The sequence below is a fragment of the Trachemys scripta genome, chromosome 9 (genome assembly GCF_013100865.1).
Source record: "Trachemys scripta elegans isolate TJP31775 chromosome 9, CAS_Tse_1.0, whole genome shotgun sequence".
Lineage (NCBI taxonomy): Eukaryota > Metazoa > Chordata > Testudines > Emydidae > Trachemys > Trachemys scripta.
The window spans coordinates 7925065-7943035 of NC_048306.1; the positions used below are offsets into that span (position 1 = coordinate 7925065).

Sequence of the window (17971 nt, forward strand, 5' to 3'; positions counted from 1 at the left end):
AGAGCAAGATGCTACTCAATATAACGACAGGCCTAGGCTATTAGATGCACCCTCCACAATTCACTCCTGGAAGCTAGCTTTTTTTCATCTTTGTAGATGTTTCCGTTTGTGGACTAAAGTCTTGTTAAAATTAACAGCTGTATTTAGTAAATGTGAAGTGGGAGGAAATCTGAATCAGATACTCGACTGAAGAGAAGGCATTTTTTTAGACGTAGACATACATCTTTAGTGTTAAAAGCCCATTACAATCTTCTTCTGCATAAGGAGGTTCAGTACACATCAGGGACCTTGCTTCTTTGTATATCTGTAAATTGCTATGCATATCTAGGGTACACTTCTCTGCACTGTGAGATAAAGCAGTTCACGCACTAGGCGAAAGAGAGACCACTTGCTTTGTATTGAACAATAAGGATTATTAAAGGCTGATCATTTTCAGTACCTCGTTAGGTCACTAGGTGACAAAGGGGTGCCAGCTGTTGGAGGAAGTAAAGATTTATTGACAATGATTTAGTGAAGTGACTGGATCTCACAAAGTTTGACTTTTGCTAACATCTCAGACTATTTGGAGATTTGTCAAAGTAACTCCAGTTTGCAAACCTGTTTTCTCGACTTGTTTCCCAACCCTTCCTCCCAAGTGTGATTTTACTAAACAAATGCTGTGAAGCCTTTGCTATGTATTAGGAACCACACTAAAGCTAAATGGAGGCAAGTATAGACAGGAGGCTTAGGCACACGTCAGGTTACCTCATTTGGAAATGTGTTTGCTGCTTCATTTTCTGCATACATGGGCTGGATGGAAAATGGTTTTCCCATCCTACTAAAATTTTTGAGATTCAAAAAAAAAAAAAAATCCCATTCCACAGGGGGATGAAACGGAGACCTTTCAGAATTCTTAATGTACTCACCTGGAATGTGGGGAAACCCTGGTTCAAGTCCCGGCTCTTCCTGATTCAGTGGGAGTTAGGGACCTAAATAGCTTTTGAGAAGCTGGCCTTTATTGTCCAAAATCATGGTAGTTACATTGTGTTTAAAGCCATATGAGCCAACACATGTTGTTCTTCTAGTGTAGACATGACCTTAGTGGGTATATCTACCCTGCAGCTAGAAGTACAGATGTTCCCGCTCGGATTGGCGCTTGAGCTGTGGAGCCTGGGGGTTTGGGTGGACTAGAGAGTCTGAGCTTCTGGTTGAGCTAGCTGTTTTTAGCACACTAGCTCAAGCCCTTCTAGTGCAAATCTGTCTAATGTGAATCTGTCCACCAGGGATGGGAGACTTGCTCCCAGCTGCAGTGTAGACAAACCCAGAGTGGCTAACAGTCAGTGTTTGAGTGGACTTGACATTGGGCAAACTGAATTTGCCCATCCCTAAAAGTTTTATAGACTAGTCTTTGCACCAACAATTATAAACGAGTGTTTGTTGCTCCAATGCCGTCTGTCATCAGTTAAAGTCACTTGATCATATGGTAGTCCGTAGTCACACATTGACATTTGAGCTATGGCTTTCTTACACACACATTTCCTAGCCCAACATGGGCATCATGAGAGTGGTCAGCCCAGTTCCGCTATTAGTTTTACTGATCTGAAGTCCAAGGAACTCCTTTGGTTTCCCCGGAGTTACTCTAGACTTGCACCCTTGTGACTAGGGACTGAATTGTGATCTACAATTTTAAATCTAATTGTTACAGTCATGTGAGATTGCAAACCATAGCACAAATCACAGGTTAGCTTTTCAGCTTCTCTCCATGTATTTCTTATATACATGCTTTGTGAATACCTCCACAGGTCATCAGCAGTGTCAGTATTAACCTGTTAGGCTAATGCTTGTGTTTCTTGCCACACTGCAGAGTAGTAACTGTAATTTTTACAGTGTGCTGACAACTAATAAATCTTTCTGATCACTAGGTGTAAGTATTAAATTTATGTAAATTGCGTTCAAAACAGAAAGGGAGGAATAGCCATATTAAAAACTGACTGAAAGGCTGCAGTTCTGTGCATCAGGTTACGGAGCTTACTGAGTGTGAAAATTAAAATTCTTACAGGGCAGCAGGCTAGGTAGGAAGAGATTGTTTAAGACAAACTGCTAGACAGAGACAGCAAAAATCATAGAATCATAGACTATCAGGGTTGGAAGGGACCTCAGGAGGTCATCTAGTCCAACCCCCTGCTCAAAGCAGGACCAATTCCCAGCTAAATCACCCCAGCCAGGGCTTTGTCAAGCCTGACCTTAAAAACCTCTAAGGAAGGAGAGAGCACCAATGGCCATCATTCTAGGTGAATTTTAGTAGCCAATCCTTCTTTCATGGACTTCCCAGATGAATTGGGAATGGAATAACTTTGCAACGTCAAACATCACACCGTGCTGTCACATTTATTTGGCTTTTTTGCTGCTTTGCGAGAGCCACCGACAGTCATTAAACTTTTATTATCTCACTCAGCTTGTAGGTGAACAGCACAAGGCATGCCATTGATAGATGGGATGCACAAGTATATCATCAGGTGCTCTGTCAGTCATTTCTCTTTGATAATTTACCTGCTCACTTCTATTCACAACGCTCTGCACCCATGCTGCTCTGAGTTTACTACTGTATTTTGTCTCCCTCCAGAGTAATGAATGTGATGCTGATCGGTCTTCATCATCCATAGCTAGTCTTTATCCACATGATGATATCTGTCTGGAGGGAGGTTTTTTCCCCACTTGTCATTCATTTGATCATCTCAGTGATGTATTTGACTTTACTTTTAATTTCACATCTGTTTGTCTCTTGCTTCTGTTGCAACATAAAGCTGTCATTCCTCCTCCTATAATTCTTTGATGATAAAACTCAATCCATTTTATTGAGAAGTAAGAAAATCATTCATATGTCTGCATTTAAAAAAAAATACATATGGCCATATCCTTGCCTGGTGTAAATGAACACAGCTCCATTATGCTTAGTGGAACTATGCTGGCTTATACCAGTTGAGGAGCTGACGAGTAAGTCATAAACTATTTCCCAAGCCAGTGTGATATAGCTTCGATGAGGCATTGCAGCTTTTCAGCTGTTCTTCCTCCTAGCCTAGGGGAGCCTCTTGATTATTTACTATTTGATTACTACCTAAGCTAAGCAACTATTTCCTCCTGCTACTTGTTCCAGTTCCTATTTAATAATACATCTTTCTCGGGCGACCTCTTTTCTGCATGAATGTTGACTCTGACCTTCATTTTGTTCAGATCAGTTTATTACATGTTCCCTCTCCCTTTTTTCAGCTCTCCGACGCTCTAGGGGATGCTCACATTTCAGCTCAGAAGGGGTTTTGCTGCTAATGAATATCCCGAAGCATCACAATTTAAAACGTATTCCACTAAGCGAGATCTGTAAAAAGAACAATGTATATTACGGTTAATGATTCATGGCTCGTTAAAAGGCATTAAGTTTAGGTTAAACTATTTCTTTATATATACGGCTTTGATTTCTTTTGATCTATAATCACAAAAAATTTAAACATAATGAGCCGGATTCTGGTCTCAAATCCCATGGGAGCCCACACCATTTGTGCCAGAACGCTTTCCCTGATGATGCTGGTCCAGGACAGATTGTTCCAGCTTTTCAGTTTCAAAATTCGTGCCTCCACGGTTATAAAGAGGCATTAATTATTCCACTCTGGCTTGTCTTAATTTAATTTCAGACACTAGATCATACCAGATGCCATCGGCACTCATTTACATTTTAGCTGTGACTTTCACATGTGCATGCTCGCCGTGTTTTACAGCGAGATTTTAAAAACAAAACAAAAAAAATCTACTAGGACTAGTTCTTCCATCCCACTGACTGTGAAGTCCTGTGCCTTAAAGTACTTTCTACACTGTGCTCTTCCCCGCTCCCCCCCGCAGTGAGTCTCAGAGCCCAAATGAACTGACTTGGGCTCATAGACCTTGTGCTACAGAGCTAAAAAGAACAGTGTAGATGTTCCATCTCCGGTTAGAGCCCGGGTTCCAAACCCCAGCAAGCGGGTGGGGTCTCAGAGCCTGGGCTCCAACCCAAGTGGGAACATCTACACAGCTGTTTTAAGCCCTGTAGTACAAGCCTGAGTTAGTTGACCCAGGCATCGAGGCTCACTGCTGTTTTTTGTTTTGTTTTGTTTTTAGTTTGCAGGGTAGATGTACCCTCTGTTACTAAAACAGGTTTCTATAGCCTATGTGGCTAATGCAAAACACACAATAGTATGGAGTAATATAAAGGCTTTATCTGTACTCAATTGGGATAATCTGCATAGCTCCTTCATAGCTGTGCCTCTCATTAGTAATCATCTCAAACTCATGTTGCTAAAACCCTTTATACCACAATGTCCTGTATTCCATCTCTCTCTCTCTCTCTACGTATCCATCCGTTATAAAATTGGCTGTTTGTGAAATGTTTTGTAACTGTAGCACCCTCATGGCCAACATGGAGTCTGTTCTGCAGGCAGCTTTAGCCAAGGAAAGACGCGCACAGAAACGTAGCAGGAGACACTCCCTTCTATCCCGGGGCACCTGTTCCACCCCCCCTGGAGTAAGCACACACACCAGAATAGTACAATGAGTATAGGAAAGGGAAATATTTATTTTCAAAGGGATGAATGGAGCTGCTGAAAAATCCTACCTCAGCACCTCAAAGTGGTGTAGCAGTGACCCTGGCTTATCTCACAGCGAGGGTAATGGAGTGTATTCTTTAGTAGGTTCAACCATGCTAGTAAGGTGTCAGACTGCCAACCCAGGGAGAGGACAGCTGCTCTCCTTCTTGAGGTTGGGTGCTAGCTAAGTTAAGGAGGTAAACATGCCATTGACAGCATAGCCAGTGCGGGGGGATGAAGAAATGGCTAAAACAGCATGAATAAAGGGCCCCAACTCCTTGTGCACTCCTTGATCTGTTCTATGACGGTGGTGTGGAGTTCAGTCGATGAGAGGCTGTTAAAAATCTCAAGGGCCAGAAAGAGGGCTACCTATAACTGCAGGACACTGATGAGAGACGATTAGATCAACCATCTAATGGAGGAGAAGGTAAGGACAACCTGAGATATCCTTGGTCTCTGCAAAACACAACAAAGAAAGGAGATGGAAGTGAAGTGGAGAGATGAAAGTACCATCATGTTGGGAAAAGGAGAAGGCATGAGAACCGTTGAAGGAAATGGCTTCATCATCAACAAGGAATGGTCTTCAAAAATCATCTCATGCAAGTTCAAGTCATGCATCAGAGTGATATGTCTCTAACTGAACAAGAACAGCACCCTCAAGATTGTTCAGATTTATGCTCCCACTAGCACAAGCAAAGATGACAATGTGGAAGAATTCTATCAAGACCTCGAGGAAACCCTCGCTCAAAAATCCACATATATGATTGTGATGGGAGATTTCAACACCAAAGTTGGAAGAGGGAAAGAAGGCAAAAAGTTCATTGGAAGATATAGCATTGGTAAACGGAATCCATGAGGAGAGCAACTGGCAACTCTGGCGGAGACAAAAGAAATATTTATTGGTAACACCTGGTTTAAGAAGAAGGCCAAGAGGAAGGGCACATAGATCATGCCCAATGAGAAGAACAAGCATGAAATTGATGATATTCTGGTCAATAAGCAGCTCATTGTACAAGACATCTCAGTAGTACCATCATTTAACACTGATAGTGACCGTCACTGGCTCAGAGCACAGCTCAGCTTCAATGAAGAGGTGGAGAAGAAAGTGCTACAGTTGGCAAATCAGAGACAGCTGCCAAAAATATTCGACGAAGCAATCTTGAAAGCAAACATTTCCAAGGAAGACTGGAGTCTTATAGATAACTGCAATGAGGATTATAAAAACTTAATTGATAAATTGAGGCAAAGTGTGAAATTAGCCGAGAAAGAAAGACCAAAAAGAACAAAGGGAAGAATCTCGGAGGAAACACAGAACTTGCTGGAGAAGCGGAGGAATATGAAGCGAAATGATGGTGACAAACTTGAGTACTCCCTCTTCTGCAAGTTGATAAGAAGAAGACTAAAGGAGGACTTTGAGAAGTACTGAAATGAAAGTCTCTTAATGATGGCTGAAGATCACAGAAGCCTCAAAAAATACAAAAGGGAATTGACACTGTACAGGTCAACAAAAATGGCACTGAAGAACAGGGATGGAAAACCAATAATTGACAGAACAGGGATGGAAGTGGTTGGCAGAGATTTCTACACCTAACTGTTCACATCTCAGATAAATGTCCCAGTACCAACAGTTCAACAGACCAATGAGCATGTACTCCCAGTACTTGTCAGGGAAGTTCAACATGCAATTCACCAAATGAAGGAAGGAAAATCCCCAGGTAAAGATGGACTGACAATTGAAATAAGAGCTGGAGGCCAAGACCTCTGGGAAAACCCTTGCTCAGAGGTTTAGCCTTTACTTGGAAATGCAGAAGATACCATCTAGCTCGAAGGGGTCCAACACCATTCTGCTGTACAAGAAGGGCAATCGTGACGATCTAAAGAACTATTGTCCAGTATGTCTGATCTGACATGTCTACAGGCTGTTCACCAAAATAATAACAAACCGACTCTCACAGAGTCTGGACAAGCAGCCAAGAGAACAGCAGGCTTTTGAAGGAATTTCAGCACAATGGACCATATTTTCCACTATAAACCAGCTGTTGGAATGCTCAAAGGAATACAAATTCCCTTTATGCATTGCCTTTGTCAACTAAAAGCATTCTACAGCGTAGAGATCAATGCAGCGTTGAAAGCTCTTGCAGAGCAGGGCATTGAAACAAACTATATCAAATTATTAAAGGAAGCAAATTCTGACTGTATTACAGATATAACTTTATTTGATACCTCTTTCGCATCCTATTTAAGAAAGGTGTGAAACAAGGAGACATAGTTTCACAGAAACTCTTCACAGCCTGCCTTGAAATGGTAATGAGGCGGATGAATTGGAAGGGTGGAATCAACATCTATGGAGAGCAGTTAAACCATCTCAGATTCATGGATGATATTGTGCTGATTGCCGAAAATACTACCAAACTACAGAAAATGCTGCGAGAACTCAACACAAAAAGCAGCCAAGTCAGACTGAAAAGTAACCACTCCAAATCTAAATTTATGCAGTCTGATACTTTGCTAAAAGCCCAAATAACAATTATGGAAGAACAAATAGAAGAAGTTGAGGAATATGTCTATTTGGGCCAAGAAACTAACATGCGCCACAATCAGGAAGGTGAACTCTCGCAAAGAGTGAAAGCAGGTTGCTGCACTTTCAATTCTATCAAGGATGTCCTCCAAAGAAAAATCAGCAAGGCAATATGTGCCAGCCTCTTCAACCCAACAGTTCTGCCAGCAATGTTGTGCGGCAGCGAAACATGGGCGCTGACAAAGACAGCGGAGCAGCAATTGGCTGTCACAGAGAGGGCAATTGAAAGAAGAATTCTGGGAATTTCAATCCGCGACCGAGTCCCCAATGAAGTGATCAGACAGCAGAGTGGAGTGCTGAAGGACGGATTGATCAAGGGTGATGAATGGAGAAAAACGGGGGAAGATGGTGGAGTGATAAAACAGGGTTATATCCTACAGGCCCAGTGGTACCACAGTCTGAAAGGACAGACACGGAGTTCAGGAGTACTGGGCAAAGTTCCAGTCTGGCAATGAGTCTTGGGTGCTCCTGGTCATCTTTGGCACCAGCCAACCTTCCCCAACAAACTCTCTGGTGCCCTCTTCTGCCGCTCTCTGCAAACCCATGCAGAGCGACAATCTCCCCACTTATCTAGCTACAGCCTCCCCCCTCATTCCCAATGCAAGGTCACAAGCCCCAGTATTCATGGGACCCATGCTGCTCTGGGTAGCAGTGATACTGGATCCAGCTCCAGTTTGTCCTTGTCAGGTGATTCCTCCCTGGTACAGTGCTCCTCGTGTCTCCTGTTCTGTGGTGTCCCCGGTCGGCCGCTCTGTCCCTCCTGGGCTTCAGGCTGGTTCTTGGCTGCTTGGCTATGTGAGGGCCTGCTTGCTGTAGCCCTGTAGCGTGTGTGCGCTCTCTCTCTCCCTCCCCCTCCCCATGCCCCTGGACCCACCAGCACTTCCTCTACCTCAGGACAAAGGTTTAAAGGGGCCGTACTCTCTAAAGCCCGGGAGCTACAGTTTGATGAAGGGAGCGCTTGGTCAATCTATATGCAAGCAACTCATCAAATGACTATAGGGGAAAAAAATCCTACTGCAAAGCAGTTTAGAGATTGGAGAACTGTTGTCTCCGGCCTGCCTCTCTTCTAGCCTGGTCATATTACTACATATGACCTCTGATGGTGTGGGAAATAAGATTGGAGCATGTCCTCAAGTCAGTACTCCACCACTCCTTTGCCTGTCCCAGCTGATCTAAGTCTCCTTCCCACTTATGGAATGCTAGCGAAGAACCTACCCCGGAGACGTGATTTACTGAGGTAACCAGCAATGCCTTGCTACAGCAGTAAGGGTGACATATTGGATTTAGTTTATATTTCCCTCCAGAGAATTAATCCACAAAGTCAGCCTCTCTCCCTTGAGAAGACAAATTCTGTCCACATGGGCAAGACTTACCATTTCAAAAGCATTTCTCTGCAGTGTTTGTGTCATCTTTGTTATAATTATACTGTAATTTGAAATGACTTGGAAATTGGCAAAATACCATATAATTAAAGGAAGAGCCTGATCTGATCACAACACATAGGGTTTTTCTGTAATTTTTTTTGTTTAACTTAAGTTAAAATAATAATAAAAAAGTTTCAGAATTAGAAATGGAATTTAATTAATCCAGTTGAGTCTTTAATTTAATGGTGACAGATAAACCTTAATGAAGATGAGACTTATGTCTCATGAGCCTATTACAGTGAATACAATTTTCTCTTTTTTAGAATCTAATAAAGGATCAGTCAACTTATGCAATTTATATCTCTACAACTCCACTGACTCCTCATATACATTTTGTGCCTGTCATTTTAGTCAGTCAACTCTTCAGACTTTTGAAAATGAAGTTTTCTTTTAGGCCCAAATCCTGCAAACGTGTTACTTTAAGACTATGAGCAGTCCCATTGTTCTTAAGGTGTGGGTCTTTGGACCAGATTCAAAGCTCCTTGAAGTCAAAAGGAGTCCTTCTATTAAGCGGCGGCTCCAGGCACCAGCGCTCCAAGCACGTGTCTGGGGTGGCAAGCTGCGGGGGGTGGCCTGCCGGTCCCTGCGAGGGCGGCAGTCAGGCAGCCTTCGGCGGCTTGCCTGCGGGAGGTCCACTGGTCCCGCGGATTTGGCGGCAATTCGGCAGTGGGTACGCCAAAGCCGCGGGACTGGGGACTTCCCAAAGGCAAGCCGCCGAAGGCAGCCTGCCATGCTTTGGGCGGCAAAAAAGCTAGAGCCACCCCTGATTCCATTACCTTCATTGGGGTTTGGATCAGGCCCTTAATCAGGGAAAGTTGCTTAGGCCCTGATTCGGCAAAACACTTCATATATTCCAAGACTAGAAGGGACCATTGTGATCATTTAGTCTGAGCTTTAGAACACAGACCATAGAACTTCCCGAAAATAATTCCTACAGTGAATCTTTTAGTAAAATATCAATCTTGATTTTAGAATGGTCAGTGATGGAGAATCCGCCATTACCCTTGGTAAGTTGCTCCAATGGTTACTTTTAAACAGTGAGAGTAACTATACTTTATTTCCAGTCTGACGTTGTCTAGTTTCAACTTGCAGCCATTGAATTTTATGCCTTTCTCTGTACAAAGTCAATGCGGGCTCCATGTCAAGTACATACTTAAGTGTTATGATATTACACTGCTTACTGGGGTGTCCTAGGTAGCAGGATATCCATTCTATGCAGACAATACTCTGATGGTATGTCCACATTGTGTTTTAAAACCCATGGCACCGAGTCACACAGCTGAGGTCTACAGACCTCATGCCCTGGTGCTAAAAGCGGCCGTGTAGACTATGGCGTTACTGTGGCTCTAAGAGAATGAAGTGCTACTTCAATTTTATGATATCATGAATAATAATGGTCAAGTGCATAGATGAAATCTGAGACAGTTGCAATAATTACCTGCAAGACCAGACTCTTCTGAAAGAAGAAATGATATAGTGCAGCAACAAAAGCAGCAAGAAAATGACATCATGTAATAAGCGACAAAGAGTCCTGTGGCAGCTTACAGACTAACAGACATATTGGAGCATAAGCTTTCTTGGGTGAATATCCACTTTGTCAGATGCATGTGGCAAAGTGGGTATTCACCCACGAAAGCTCATGCTCCAATACGTCTGTTAGTCTATAAGGTGCCACAGGACTCTTTGTCACTTTTTACAGATCCAGACTAACACGGCTACCCCTCTGATACTTGACATCATATAATAACAACTTCAGTAGTACAGCAAATATAAAAGCAACAAAGAGTCCCGTGGCACCTTATAGACTAACAGACGTATTAGAGTATAAGCTTTCATGGGTGAATACCCACTTCGTCAGACGCATGCTTATTATTAAGACTAGTGGATTACTTGAAGATAAAATAACACAGACATTGTCGCTCTGTCACTGACATCCACTCTCCCAACCCAGGCTCCAGAACCAGAGCTCCAGCATCTGTGCGTGTAACACCAACAGACCCTGGTCGTCAGTGGGCAGGTTCGAACCGGGGACCTCTGGAGCTTAATGCATGAGCCTCTACCGCATGAGCTAAAAGCCAACTGGCTGTTAGCTAAGGCTGAAGAGCAAACTCATTTTATCTCTCTCTCTCTCTAAGGGTACGTGTATACTATCCATCGGATCGGCAGGTAGTGTTCAATGTATCGGGGATCGATTTATCGTGTCTCATCTAGACACGATAAATCGATCCCCGAATCGACACCCATACTCCACCTCGGCAGGAGGAGTAAGCGGAGTTGATGGGGGTGCCGTGGTGGTCAACTCGCCGCCGTGAGGACGGCCAGGTAAGTCGAACTAAGATATTTTGACTTCAGCTATGCGAATAACGTAGCTGAAGTTGCGTATCTTAGTTTGACCCCCCCCCCCAGTCCTCAGTGGCCTTGGTGCCACTAGATAGGACAGAACACCACACCCAGAAGGTGTGGGCGTTACATTAGCACACGTCTGAAGACCCAGGCTCTGCAACTCGCTGCCGTGGATTTTAAAACAAAGCGTAGACATACTCTTAGGCTCTGGCAGTAGCAGAGCCTTGAATCTCTCGGCAGTAACCTCTACCGCTATTTAAGGAGAAACGTGGATGTTTCCAAAGCAAGTCTTGGCCATAACATAGGGAGCCTGGCCTAACTCTGCAAGGTGCTATGTGACCTCAAAGGAATCATTATTATTAACTCCTGTGGGAGTGGAGGGGCCTCATTCTTATGGAGGATAGAGTCCAAAGTGAGCAAAAGTGAATCAAGGTGACAGTCTTTTCCCACCCAAATTAATTTCCATTGATAACACTTTGAAAAGTCTCCGCTTCATCTTGATGCGGAACAGGAACAAATATTTTAAATCTCAAATTTTCGTGGGACAGGAAAACTGTTCTCTGCCCTGCTTAACTCCTGCCTCTCAGTCTCTGCAGTTGTAATTCAGCTATAATGTCTGGCAGCTCAAGCAGGAAGACTGCAGTACAGCGGTGTGATCTGTCCAGCAGGACTAGGTCTATACTGCAGAGACTATCCCAGCATCACTGAATCAGCATAGCTATCCCAATGTGGCCCTGTTGTCTAGATGCAGCCTACACGAGCAGGAGTTTTTCAGTCTGTGTAAGAACACCAGCTCCCCGAACAGCACTAGCTACACTGATTGAAGCATTCTTCTATTGACGGAGCTATGTTGATGCCGGGGGTCATGTTCACATAGCTGCATCAGTCAAAGATGTGGTGGTAATATTGGTGGTGCTTTGCGTACCCCTGACAGATGTAGCAATGCCAATATAGCTTTCAAGTGTAGACAAAGTCTAGGCCCATTTTACCTGCTAGTTTATTTTTGGAGTAGAAGAGTTGCTGCATATGTTTAAGTGCTTTCCTGAATGGGGGAGGAGGGTCTAAAAATGCAATATATGTCATACGTATTCAAAACGGAGCCAAAAATCCCCTAAACTGCTTTAGATCTCACCATCATAAGTCTGAGGTTCGATATCTGTCATTTAAACATGAAGCTTTTTGATCGATTTTAATAATTCTCTTTGTAGGAATATCTGTAAATGGTTGAACCAGTTCTTCTTTAGGAAACTTCTCTCTGGGGCAATGTCATCTGCAGTCTTAGGTCAGGATGGCCATTGGACGTGAGCAGTATATGTTGGCTAACTAATGCACCAACACATCAAAATGAAGATTTAATTTTGTCAGAAGAGCCCTGAGGTTTTCCAGGCTCCATTAATTTGTTTCCCCAGGAGCGATAAAAGCACGGAAAGTCTGCAACCTAAATACATCCATCAAAAGAATTTCAATTCCTGAATTTGAAAAGGAAGCATCAACAACACTGAAAGCAAAAACAATTGTGGAAGATCTGAAATCAAGGGCAAGCTTCATGGAATTCAAATGGAAATAATATTGTGCGTTATCGCTGTACTCTTGTGCACTTGTGTTTTAATTGTCTGTAGTTATACATTTGCAAGTCCTGACCGCTTTAGATCCTCTCAGGCTAAGTTTACTCATTATCAACTGTTGCTGAATCTTTTGGAGACTTTGGGACTGATGTTTAAAGGTGTTTAGGTGCCTAAAAATGCAGATAGGCACCTAGTAGGATTTTCAAAACCACCCGCCTGCATCTTTGGGCCAGATTTTTACTTAAAGTCTGCTGCACTTTGTGTGGCAATGCCTAGCTTATTTAGGAACCTAAATCTCATTTCCAAAAAAAGATTTAGGCATTTAGATGTAAAATCCCATTGACTAAGTGCCTAAATCCCTTTTGAAAATGAGATTTAACCTCTTAAATCAGCTAGCGTTTAGGAGCTAGTCACCTAAATCAGTTAGGGGTTCCTTCACTCAGTGTTACAATGCCTATTTATTTTTTAAAGTCTGGGCCTTTGTTATTAAAGTAGTACCAAAAATCCATCTCTCATATTCCACAGAGGATGTTGGATAAGAGGCAGAAATGGTGACTACTCCAGATGTTCTCATGCTACAACAAAGGCTTTCTGAAGCTTGCTTGCCAACTCTGTATTGTCTCTAGAGGATTTCCAAAAGGGAACTGTGGTCTGAGTAGAGAGAGCATTTTAGCATACTGCATGATAAATGCAGATGATATCTCCAAATGTGGAGAAATAAAGTTAATAGGTGAAAAAGATGCCTCCTCTGTTTTTGGAATCACTGATGTGTTGTGGTCCCCTCACCTGTGGAAATAGTGGGCAGAGGGATCGAGATTAATCTGGCATTCTGCAGTAATTTAGGAAAATGACCACATATTGTAGTTGCTAGCCAGAATAATCAAGTGGACCAAAGATTTACGCATAAATTTGATCTCAACTTCTTGGCTAAATAATGACCATTTGGAGAGTGTATCTAATGTAGAGAAAACAGAATTCCAACATCCGGATCTGAGTAGTAGGCAAGGAGTATTCTAAATAAGATTCGCCTGGCTTGTGGGGGGAGGTCCACCATTCAGGAACTTTTATTGTTTAATGATAAAATATTTCTAATGTTCTGATCTACATCTGAGGTGATGCTATCACAATCATTACAGCACAGTGAGGATTCCTACCCTACACACTACCTCTGTGATAAATACAGAGACAACTCTGATTTGAGCTGAAAAGTGTGGTACTACTAGTTAGCTTATGGTCATCAGTAAAGTAGGTTCCTTGACATGAATCCAAGCCCCCAATCTCTTCTGCTGAGACTATCTTACATGTATCCAATAACAATGAACCAACTATTATGTGATAATAATTTGGAGCAGCCTTTTATATGAGCTTTTCTGATTTCTAAAAAATTCGGAACTACTAGAAGTTGTAAAAGCAAAGGCACATTTTAAAGAAGATAAAATCTAGACGTTTTCATTATTTTTAGTTTTTACAGTTCTGTGTGTGGATAGTTGACTGACCAATACAGTCCTTTTCATCACAAAATTCTTGCTCCATGTGAGATCTTCTGCATAAAATGCATCAGGTAAATAAAATGCACAAATATCCATTTCATTAACTGATAGGGTCTCCTGAAAGCAAGACAATGGCCCTCTGATAGGAAGTCAACTGCTCTACCCTGCATAGAAAGTACATTTATTTATATCAATTCAGTTTGAAACTCAAGCATTATGAATGTTAAAAAAATAAAAAGACCAGGCAGCATTCACTTTCTTTATCAGCATAATTTATAGGTCACAATTTCCCGAACTGCAATTTCTGCTTAGTCTCCGTTTTCCCCTTTCTCAGTAAAATAATCGGGCACGTTACTCATAAGCAGCTGTAAGAAAACGATCACCTTCCTTCCTGAGCAGCTTAGGAATTGCACTTAAATTAGATTCCTAACATATTAATTTCTCCCCGTCCACTCCAAATTGTCTGCATTGGTCTATGAAACATATTAATAGTAATGCCTTTAGCTTTACAGTAATTAAATGTGACGGGTTGCCATGCCAGTGGAATTCATATATCTTTACTGGATCCTGTGGTCCAATATGAAAAAGTACTGTAACTAGCCATTAAGGATACAGATGCATTATTGATATCAAATATATCATGATCCCCCCCTCAGGTTGTGAAATGTGTCAGGCTAAGGTTTCCCAGTCCTCCATAAATTGGCCGGTATGCTTCAGGCCTTGCAGCAGCCCCACAGCCATCTGGCTGTAGCTTGGGAATCTCCCTCCAGAGGACAAATCAAGAGTCAGGGAACATCCTTATTCTAGAAGGAAACAACCACAACTTAGCAATTACAGTTTTGAAATATTCATAATGAATAACTCTAAACCTGTAGGATTTTGCATTCTGCTCTAAATGACACCACTATGCAATATGCTGATTTCAGGGTGATCCAATGGGGTATGAATTGGGACAGAATTAGATCCTACATTAGTCTGGGTCTGATCCTGCAATATGTATCCACATTTCCAGCTGAGTTCCTGCAGATTGCCATTCAAATCCTGTCTGGAACCTCATGGGAAGGGAACCTGCCCCTGGAAACTGAAGGTCAGCAAGTTAATAGAACATAATCACCTGGATTCTAAGGAGAGAGACACTCACAGAATTTATCAAAAACTATTGCTTATAGGAAAGTTTCTTAAACACCCATCTCAGCCTTAGATTCAATAACTTTGTTTTCTTTAAAAAATGACTCATGCATATATCTAATGAGTTCAGAGCTGCATGTTTAAGCCTGAGAGGTCACTCTATTGTCACCTAAATTCTTGTTTGCATTTTAAATGCAACAACTTTCAGCATGACAACTCTTCATATAACCCTATCTGTGGCATGGGGAAGATTGTCTATTACCTAACCACCCATAATTTGGGGGTGGGCTTCCTTCAACTGGCATCTGAGATACAGTCTCAACATTAGCTTCAACCTGGGAGTGATTTCCTATAGCAGCTACTTGGCTGAAACTTCAGTATCAATTGTCATTTAGATTAAAAATACCCTGTTACTTTTGGGGCCAATAGCTAAACAGGGTGCTTTCTCAAATTACATTGAATGTATAAAGAATTCTTGGTTTACTTGAGGGTTTAATCAATTTCATAACTAGATTTGATGATTTAATAGTAACCCATCTTTAAGCAAATACATACATCAAATTAGAATAATCTCGCAGTTGGAAATCTTCAGTAACAGGAGGTGGAGTGGTTTTGTTTGTTTGTGTCTCTGTCCCAACTGGGTATATTTTTTGCTTTCATGAATGAGTCCTCACAACACACGTAACAAGCCAATTTATGCTAAGTGAAGTATGGGAAACAAGCAGAACACCTTCAGAAGGCAAGCCTGTGAACTGAATTGAATTTATAACTCTGCTAGACACCAAAAATCATGGACTTAACAGTGACACTGGTTTTGTGGCTCATTACAACAACTTGGAACACACCACACTGCCCGCTACTCTTACTTACCCGCTTCCAACCCTTTTTGAATAACAATCCAGCCCACAGTTGCCCTCTTTATTTCAAGTGACTGCTTTCAGCATGCTGTTACACAGTCCAGAGTGGCTCATGACCATGAATGCCTACCTCTGGGCAGACTGTCAAAAGCAGGGCAGACACCCCAAACTGGTCTATACTTATATTTCACCAAGCCAGTACCAAATGTGAACTCCCAAAATACTGCAATTGTCTCATAATAGAGTCACACCCAGTCCCCTTAGACACTCCAGTCTGTCTTGCCACCCAGGTAAGCTGGAATATGTGATAAATGGTCACTTACTCCAAAAATCACAAAATATCAGGGTACACCCAGTTCCAAGATACCGGTCACTCACCCAGGTCAATTTCCATCCTCACACCAAAGACAACGCTGATAGCCAATTCTAAAGTAAACCAATTAAAGGTTAATTAACTAAGAAAAAAGAATGAGAGTTATTGAAAGGTTAAAGCAGGTAAATATACGTGTCTAGCCGAATCACAATCTATCATTTCAAAAGGTAGCAGAAATATAATCTGGCAGTTTCCCAAAAGTCTCTCAGGGCTCACCAGAGTAACTCTGGGGATCTCCGTCTACTTGTTAAGTTATTCTGCCTTGTTAGAATCCAAACAATCTAGGGATGATTTTTCTTTCCTTGTGTCCATATTTCTAGCTTCTCACAGACAACAAGCTGACAGGGTCACTTCCCATGTGGGCTCTTTCTTTGATGGCACAGAGACAGGAGTGTATTTAGAGTTTTTGATCTCTGATCATCACACCAACCACTTGGCTTCAAATGCACAAGAATTTGCACTTTCCTGTTTAAAGTTCTTCATTTGCATTACATAAGGTTTCTTTCTCATTTGATAGGTTACTTAGTTACAGGGGTATAGGCAATGTAAATGTTTGCTGTTACAGTCTAACAGATGCAGCGAAGTGAAAACAATGCATGCAGCATCCCATTTGTTTTCATGAAGTTTAAACTCACAATACATTCTTCTACATTTAACTTTGAGCTGTACTAATACACAAGTGAATTGGCTTAGCTTCCAGCTGTGAGATTGTCAGTTCTCAACTGCTGGCTAGACCTTGGCCAGAGCTGGGACTTGTCTTACCAGTGACACACACGCATTACACCTTTTGCTTAACAGTCTGTCACAATGTGTCTGTAACTGTGACACATGGCTTCCTCCCCCAGATGTGAGGAGGAGCTCTGTGTAGCTTGAAGGCTTGTATCTTCCACCACAAAAGTTGGTCCAATAAAAGATATTACCTCACCTACCTTGTTACTCATATCCGGGGACCAATACGGCTACAACACCACTACAAATGAGTGAAATAATACTCATTCATATTGCAGTTCCTCAGACATTGTAACAAAGGGCCCAAACCTTGAACCTATGTTCAGGCAAACAACACATTTCAGTGGGTGTAATCTGGTGGGTAAGGATTATTCATGGAATGAAAGGCTGCAGGACTGGGGTCATAAATTGCATAAGAGAGATGAAAAATCTCTGTCTGTCTTAAGCTGCAACCTAAATTAAAATGTTTCAAGCAACTATAAAACTCCTGTTGAAGACTTAAATTTAGCATTACCTGACTTACTTCTTCAGCTCAGAGGACTTTTACTTTTGTTTGTTTGACTGTTTGATAATATTTCTCAACAGAACCACCTTCTCAAGAATCATACATAGTCACTGTTGTGCTTTAACATTATTTGGTATTACATCTAGTATACACCATGTATTTTGATTTTGTTTGTATTTTGCCTTTTACCTTGCATAGGCAACACAATTTCTCTTGTCCATTGATAGAAAGGAAGAAAGGAGAACTAAGGGAAAAAATAAAAAAAGTCAAATCTCTACATAATAGATAAACACTTTTTATTTGTATTTAAGAGGGGCTGAATCCTTCACAGAAGTGATATGCATGAAGTCTAGCTATGGAAAATGAATTTTCCATCCTCGGAGAAATTCC

The 17971-nt window shown here is 41.9% G+C and overlaps 1 long non-coding RNA gene across 5 annotated transcripts in view; it reads left to right on the top strand.

Annotated features, from left to right (window-relative positions):
* LOC117883229 overlaps positions 1-17971 on the top strand; it is a 117525-nt gene that overhangs the window by 47911 nt on the left and 51643 nt on the right. The window contains exon 7 of one of the 5 annotated variants that reach the window (XR_004647214.1): positions 12143-13260. The exons of 3 other annotated variants lie outside the window; for them this stretch is intronic. This is a non-coding gene — a long non-coding RNA (uncharacterized LOC117883229). Of the gene's footprint in view, positions 1-10542; positions 10621-12142; positions 13261-17971 lie in introns of those variants that run through there. One more of the 5 variants, XR_004647217.1, reaches the window with a different exon arrangement.